Consider the following 7,866-nt stretch of genomic DNA (forward strand, 5'->3'; position numbering starts at 1 on the left):
TAAGGACAAACTTCCTGACAATTAGAGCTATTTCGAAATGGAATGGACTGCCCTGGAAAATGGAGTGCTCCCCCTCACTAGAAGTATTTGAGTAAAAGCAGTGGATGGTCACTTGTCATATACAGACTCTCAAGGTCCCTTCCAAATCGGAGATTCTGATAAACATCTGTCATCTGGGACATTTGGGGATTAAGAGCTGATATGGATCATAGAGGTTATAGATGAAGGAACATGGGCCCCAACATGTTGAAGGTCATACAAGAAGTCCTAGAACCAGAATTTGAACCCATGTTTCCTGACTCCAAATTCAGTGCTCTTACCCCTACAGCATGTTGAGGTCCCCACTACACTATACTTTGCTCAGCTCAACAGATTCTTCAAGCCCAAACTAAAATTTATGTCTCAAAGCTCTCTGATGTACGGTGTCTGTGTTTGGGTGGAGGGATGTAGGGCAGGATGGAACTCTCAACTGGAGAGTGGAACCAAGGTACCCCCAAAGCAGCGTGCATCTCTTCCAGAGACAGTTATGCTGTTTTCCAGGAGTGATCAACTTTCCAAATTCCCACCTGGAACTTAAAAAGAGCTGATGCCAGCTGACGACCCTGAGGGCCTTACCATGCCGAGGGTTTCCCTTCTCCATTGCTGGAGAGTTGAAATCAGAGGAGTTACTGACATCTGGTGGTTACTGGGCATAGTGTAACATTGGACTTGGAACTATGTTGGCCTGGGATTTCAAGCAAACCTATTCAAAGTCTCTCATTCCCCAAAGCCTAGGCTAAATTGGGTGTGTTCCAGAACCCGAATGGGTACCAGGCCAGGCAGAGATTCATAGGTGAAGATTTCCCTGTGTAGAGAAGATGGGCTTGAGAATTTTCAGCCTCTCCTGCATGTATTCAATAGCCTTTGTGGATCATTATTTCATCAGACTTGAACCCTTGAATGGAGATCAGACTCTAAAGGTAAGAGATAGCGTAATTCATGAAGGAAAATGTTTTCCTAGCTTCAAGAAATAATTATTAATATAAGAAAGACCAGTTTCATGAGACTGAAGATGCTCTCTGAAGCATCCTTGGATTAGGAGATGGCACTTCAGCTGTGTTTCCTCAGCTTGGAGGGGGTAGGGGAAATCCCAAGTATGTGATCTCAAAAGCTGAACAACTCTGTGACTTTAGAGAGAAGGTGGGGAGGGAAGGCTTATTCTCAAAGGAATGGGAGAGCTCCCAATGTGACTCTAATCCTTGAGACTGACAACTTTATGGGAGACTTTCAGAAACTTCCCTGAACAGCAAGGGTTGTGTGGCTCCACAGTTTTCCCTACCACCCTTTATCCTAGGAAAGGCAATGCAGAGACTCCTATTTGAGCCCTCTAATTCCAGAGAGCTCATTGGGTTTTATTGTTCAGAGATGCTGAGGACTCTACCAAGGTGGGCCTCCCTATAGGGATCATGTATGTCTCCTCCAGCCCATAGATGTTGTCCCCATTTCACCCCAACATTTTCTAGACAGAATGATATAGGTACTCAAAAGGTGTTGAATGTAGGGGGGCAGGGAGTGGAGGGGTTAGACTGTATTCAACCAGAAAAATTAAATGCCTCTGCATAAACTCCATACATTGCTACAATATGCTCTTGGTAGTGTGTGCTGTCTGGATACACATGCCTCGGTGGGGCCTGGGGAAGTGTGTTGGAAAACTTTCTCTGTGTCTCCAGCTAAATGGTTTCCTGAGGAAATGAGAAAGAAGGAGGAAAAGGAATGAAAAAATTCCAGTAGAAAAAAAAAAAGCATCCCTGCCCTTCACACAGGGAAAGCTATTGACAGTGTTGAAATTCTCAAATCCCTTTGCAATTCCAAGAGATGAAATAAGCAACTAAGGGACAATGATATAAACAGAGGTTTTTGGGGGGTCCACAGTGATCAAGACTGAACCCCAGTTTATGGAGTAGTCCAAATCTGCCCCAGACCATATCCACGGAGCCCAACAGAGCAGAACAAAGCCTTTCTGCTCTTCCATTAGCAGTGGTACATGGCAAAATCCAGTCCTCCATACTGCAATTTCACATAGGTTAACTCTTACCCCTTTCTAATGTCCCTTCTAATTTTAAAAGAAATATCTCCGGAGATGAAAGAGCCCCTTCTTTCCTGAAGCCAATGCCTCGTGAGAACTACCTAGCTAATAAACAAATTGGGGAATTTAAGTAATGGAATATTCCATTCCATTTATCAATCATCCATCTCTGTAGTGGAAAAGAAAACGAGAAAGAGGTAAACAGAAAGATGGAAAATAATCTGACCTCATTTTAATATATCAAAATGAACACCTTGGTCTTGATGTTCTTGACAAAATGAATAAAGCAAAATGAAATCACAAATCAGGACAAAATAAAGAAGGATTTAGAAGCAGCAAGGTTTCAGATAAGGAACTATATCCCACATCACAGTCATTATCACAGAAATTAATATTTATCGAATATTGCCAAAGCCTAAAAGATCATTCTGTTATAATTAACACTTACATAGAGCTCTTTTAGGTTGGCAAGGCACTTTAAACATCTTATCATTTATTCCTCAGAACAATCCTTTGAGGAAGGTCCTATTATTATCCCCACTTTACAGATGAGGAGACTGAGGCTGACATTTGCCTAGGGCCAAATAGTATCTGAGACAGGTTTTGAATTGATGTCTTCCTGACTTCAAGTTAAATATTCTCTCCAGTGTGCCAGCTAGCTCAAGTGTGATTGGAGGAGTCTGGGGCTTTCTCAGGAGAGACAAACATCTCACCTTTCCAACCTTATCACCGTCTCAGCCACTGAAGCAGCCTGGATTTAAGTAAGCACCAGGCTGTACACAAGTAATGGGGTAGACTTTGTACATGGAGAACTGTAGATACATCCCTTCTTCCCCATCTAAGAATGACCCTAACTTTCCCAGGGCTGGGGATGGGGGGAGGGGAGGGAGGCTGGAATTATATGCAGTCAAGGATACAAGATCCATTCTTTTCTTATGTTTGCTTCCAGTCAGGCTCAGAAAAAGAAGAAAGGGCCTTCTGTAGAGAACCAAGGAACAGAAGGCTCGTTGCGTACCCCCAGCAATGGGAGGTGCACAGGATTGGAAATCAGGAAACCTGGATTCTAATCCAAGAACCACCATGAGCCAGCTGTGCGACCTTGGAGGTTTTCCTTTGTAAAACAACATGGGAGAGGGGGAGGGGTGGTTCTTTAAGGTTCCTTTAAGTTCTAACATTCTACGGTTTTAAATCATAGAGGCAGCTCAGGGTACTGAATAGCAAGCTGGCCTCCAAGTCAAGAAGATTCTGGTCCATGCTGATTGTGTGACCCTGGGCAAGTCACAACCTCTCCGGACCCTGGGCAACTCTCCAGACAAATAAATTGCTGAGCAGGTGTCCATCTGCATTAGGAAAGGAAGTTCTCCACTGGGAGTTCCCCACTCTGAACCTGTGAAATCACAGGTCAGATTTTTTTTTAAATGCTAAATAAGTAAGCTGTCATTTCTTCCAAGAAAACAAGTACAGGATCGCTCTCCACCAGCTCCATCTGCTGCTGCTTGCGGATAACAAAGGGAGTCTTCCCCGGCTCTTAGATAGACCAGCCTCAGTAAAACATATCCTTCTAGGTCATGAGGGAGGAGGAGAAAAAAAAAGGAAGGGGTAATCTGGGAAATGACAATAGAGTTTGTTTGTTTTAAAATCAACAATACATCAAAAAAAAAATCTTCCCAGTTCTGGCCCCAGATCTGAGTAGAAAAGGAGAAAGCCATGAGAACAGCTGGGGATCAGTTATATAATGTGACACTGACCTATTCTACTGAAATCATAGGTGTGTCCCACACTGGTCAGTGACGACCTGGAGGCAGGTTAGCTGCTTGGTCTAGTGAGGGGTGTTTGAAGGGAGGAAGCCTGAGATGAGCTCAGACTGAACCTTTTAAATCATTTCCTGAGCTTCAGAAGTGAGAATTCCCCTGGATGTCAATTGCATAGGCCTGGCCCCCTGTACGTCTCCCAGAAGGAAAGAAAAAAGGCTGTTTCAAAAATTATTATTATTAAAACAACAAGGCTGACAAATCGGCTGAATTATTCAGTTTTTACTACACAGGGAGATGGAGGGAAGTATCTGAATTGCAGACTATTGTAAAGAAATAATTTTATTATTTTCAAATGCAGGCAGAAACATAAATAACTAAGCAAGTATCAGCAATTGAGGTCCTGAAGAGCTGCTTTTAATGAATAAGTAAAAGTTAATTGTGATTGGTATATTCGTCATCTGTATGAAAATAGTATTGCTAAAATATTAGACAAGTTTCTTTTAACTTTGTTTGGGTCTGCGAGATTTTATTAGTGTGTAAAGTTCAGGTTGAGGAAATTTCTTTTAGTAGTCATAGATATACATGTGGTAGGGGTTGCAGGAGGGGGTGTGGTTCAAGTGTAACCATCACCCATTGCCATACTCGTGGCATTGGCCCTTGTTCTGAGAGCCAGCCCACAGGGCCTATGCCCCTGCTCTGTGTTTTATAAACATCTATGTTACCCATGGAGATTAGCAACTATTATCAGTGATTTTATAGTTTGAGAGAGAGTTGCCTGGGGCATTCTCTAAACAGGCTAAGCGATTTACCTGAAGTCACACAGCCAGTATATGTCAGAACTGAAATTTGAACCCATATATTCCTGAAACCAAGGCAAGTTCTCTATGGGGTACTCCATGTTCTTTCCTACAACCTGGCTCTCAGGGTTAATTGCCTTACCAAGCACATTTTTTTGGCCAGTATTGACTTCAACTTCAAACTTTCCCCTGGCTAAATTGTCTTAAATTCTATTTAGTGGACTCTGAATTTTAAAAAATCTTGGGGTACCTCTTCATAAAGGTGATTTATTATTTTGAAGAAGGAAAGAATACCATCTATTTATACATATATATGTCTCTGTGTGTATGTGTATGCAAGTATATGCATATATGTGTGTGTGTGTGTGTGTGTGTATATATATATATATATATATACATATATGTAAATGGATTATGTGTGGAGGAGGAGAGTAGAAAGAGAGAGAGTCCACCACTAAAATAAAGATCCACTATCTTTCCAAGGGCCATTATAACAAGGAAAAAACTGAGACAGATATCCTGAAACATCTATGTTTATTTAAATTTTGTAAAAGTAAATTCTAGCTCTAATCACCTGTGAATATGTGGCCCATTCCTTTGAGAATTAGTATGGGGTTGATGGAAAGTGGGGGGGTCCAAGGCTAGAAAGTTATAGGAGAGAGGGGAGTCTAGGACTTAGAATCAGGAGACTCAAATTCAAATCCTCTCCCCAAATATTTGTTAGCTGCATGGCCTTGGAGGAAAAAAGAGAGAAAAGATGAAGATACAATTTGATAATGAGAGGTCAGAGAGGATGACACACAAAGGGACCATACAAATCCACCAATTTGGAGCCAAAGAAAAGCAGAAAAATCTGAAATGTCACCATCCAGTATTCTCAAGCTAAGGTCGGGGGGATCATCCCAAATTTTAGCACCTTCCATTTTAACTTCATAAGAAGTTGAAACTAAAAGGAATTCCCTCTCCCTAAACCAGGTAGAAAACATTTATAAGACTCCAGGTTGCTAGGATGTGCATGGGCATCTGGGTCGTTATTCCCAACTGCTGCTTGCCCCCTCAAGGTCCCAGTGGAAAAGCATTGGGTTTTTGTTATGCCATATCCTCTGCTATCCATGTCCCCTTGGCCTCTACTCCCATTAGGAGGTATTCCAATGGCTCTTTCCACAAAGGGAAAGTAGTTTGGAGTTCTCTGTAAAGCTGCAGAGGGGGGTACTGAGCAGTAGAAGGCCCTTAAACCAAAGCAAGAAAGATAAGACTCAACTACCCAAGTTAAGTGGTGATTCTAGAGTCACTAAAATCTAGAACATCTGAGAAGACATCAAAGAGAAGTCCCGGCTTCACATTTTGGCAGCCGTCTTGAGGGATGGGATATGTCTCACTGCCCCAGATCAATTCATTGAACCAGTCTCACAAAAGGACTAATAAAATGGTACCATAAAGTATTGCCTTAACCCTTTTTCTTTTCTACTTTAGCCTTTCATAAGAAATCCAAGTGGCCTCAGTTCATCATCGGACCCCATGGTAGAGAGTTCCACAATTTTGACCTTCTATCTCCCACTTCCAAACATTTTCAAATGCCTTCAATATCTTCCCTCCTCCATCTCTCTGAATCCCTGTGTAATAAGGATTTGAGAAAGTCTTCACCCAGCCTTGTCCCCACCATTATACATACCCCTTCTCCACCCCACCCCCTTCTTTCCACCTCATTTTCCAACTCTAGCTCCCTTCTATATGTTATCTACCCCCATTATAATGTAAGCTCCTTGAGGGCAAGGATTGTCTTGATTGCTTGTAATTGTATCCCTAGTTCTTAGAACCATGCCTGATATATAATAAATGTTTAATAAATGCTCTATCATGGTTGATGCTGGAAGAACAAAATCTCCTCAATATTTCAGCTGCACAATTTATATAGTTGTGACTACTTCCTCTCAGTCTGTTCTCTCATGGACTCTGTGTGTGTGTGTGTGTGTGTGTGTGTGTGTGTGTGTTTAAAAACTCTATGGTGTCATTCAAATCTACCTTGTGCTCAAGGATACCAGGTCCAAAAACACTTGGATGGTTATAAAAGGAAATATTTTTCCTTTGAACTACAAATCCCAGTATTATGATAACCATTTCTCTAACCTTTATTACACTCATCTTATTTAATAAGTTCAGGTGCCACCTCTTTTGTGAAGCTATTTATGTTCACTTTACCTCTTCAACTTACTTCCTATTATTCTTATTTGACTATGTTATGTCTCTCCCTACTCCCTCCTTCCAGCAGAATACAAGAATCTTGAAGGTAATGATTATTTCAATTTTGCCTTTGCATCTCCAGTTCCAAGAACAAGGACTTTGCACACAGTAGGCCCTTCACAAATGTTTGCTTGTTAAACTGAACGTATGAGCACCTAACTCCAAATCTAGCACCCTTATTCCTGCCTTGACCAACGCTCCCACCCAATTGCTGAGCCAGATGTCAAGGCTAGCTTGCTATTTCTGAATGAATGTAATCAAGCATATGGATGGCTCTGGGTCCAGATCGTCAGTACAATGGCAGACAGCCCTTTGCCAAGCACCTCAATTATTCAAAGAGAATCTGCTTGTAGAAAGATCATTTTGGGTCAGAGTTGACTTGCATCCTCAGGGATAGACGTATTAAATGTGGTTAGTTTTAGGAAGCTAAGGGCTCTCTTCTTTAAGGAATATTGCATCTATAGCATCTATACTCTCCCCTCCCCCATCATGCAACACAGCCTCAAGTGGCATTTTGGGGCATTTATCTCTGCCCCAAAAGTAGCCCCTACAGCTTCTACTTATTGTTCTTAGTTCTACTCCCTGGAGATGAAGAGAACAAGTCTAACCCCTGTTCTACATGTAAAAGGAAGGGAGGAAGGAAGGAAGGAAGGGAAGAAGGAAGGAAGGAAGGAAGGAAGGAAGGAAGGAAGGAAGGAAGGAAGGAAGGAAGGAAGGAAGGAAGGAAGGAAGGAAGGAAGGAAGGAAGGAAGGAAGGAAGGAGGGAAGGGAGAAAGGGAGGAAGGAAGGAAGGAAGGAAGGAAGGAAGGAAGGAAGGAAGGAAGGAAGGAAGGAAGGAAGGAAGGGAGGGAGGGATGGAGAAAGCAAGCAAGTAAGCATTTGTTATGACATGGTACTAAGATCTAGAGTTACAAATGCAAACAAAGAAGATAGTCCCTGACCTCAAGGAACTTACATTCCAATAAGGCAAGACAACACATAGTCGGTCAGCAATAACTCTTTATTAAAT

The 7,866-nt window shown here is 42.0% G+C and overlaps 1 long non-coding RNA gene across 1 annotated transcript; it reads left to right on the forward strand.

Moving 5' to 3' along the window:
- Positions 1-2,743: 2,743 nt before the first annotated feature.
- On the forward strand, positions 2,744-6,461 carry LOC122752898. The gene is made up of 4 exons (XR_006356221.1): positions 2,744-2,826; positions 3,015-3,170; positions 3,261-3,466; positions 6,090-6,461. It is a non-coding gene; the product is annotated as an uncharacterized LOC122752898 (long non-coding RNA).
- Positions 6,462-7,866: the final 1,405 nt, after the last annotated feature.

Source organism: Dromiciops gliroides, chromosome 4, assembly GCF_019393635.1.
Source record: "Dromiciops gliroides isolate mDroGli1 chromosome 4, mDroGli1.pri, whole genome shotgun sequence".
Classification (NCBI taxonomy): Eukaryota; Metazoa; Chordata; class Mammalia; order Microbiotheria; family Microbiotheriidae; genus Dromiciops; species Dromiciops gliroides.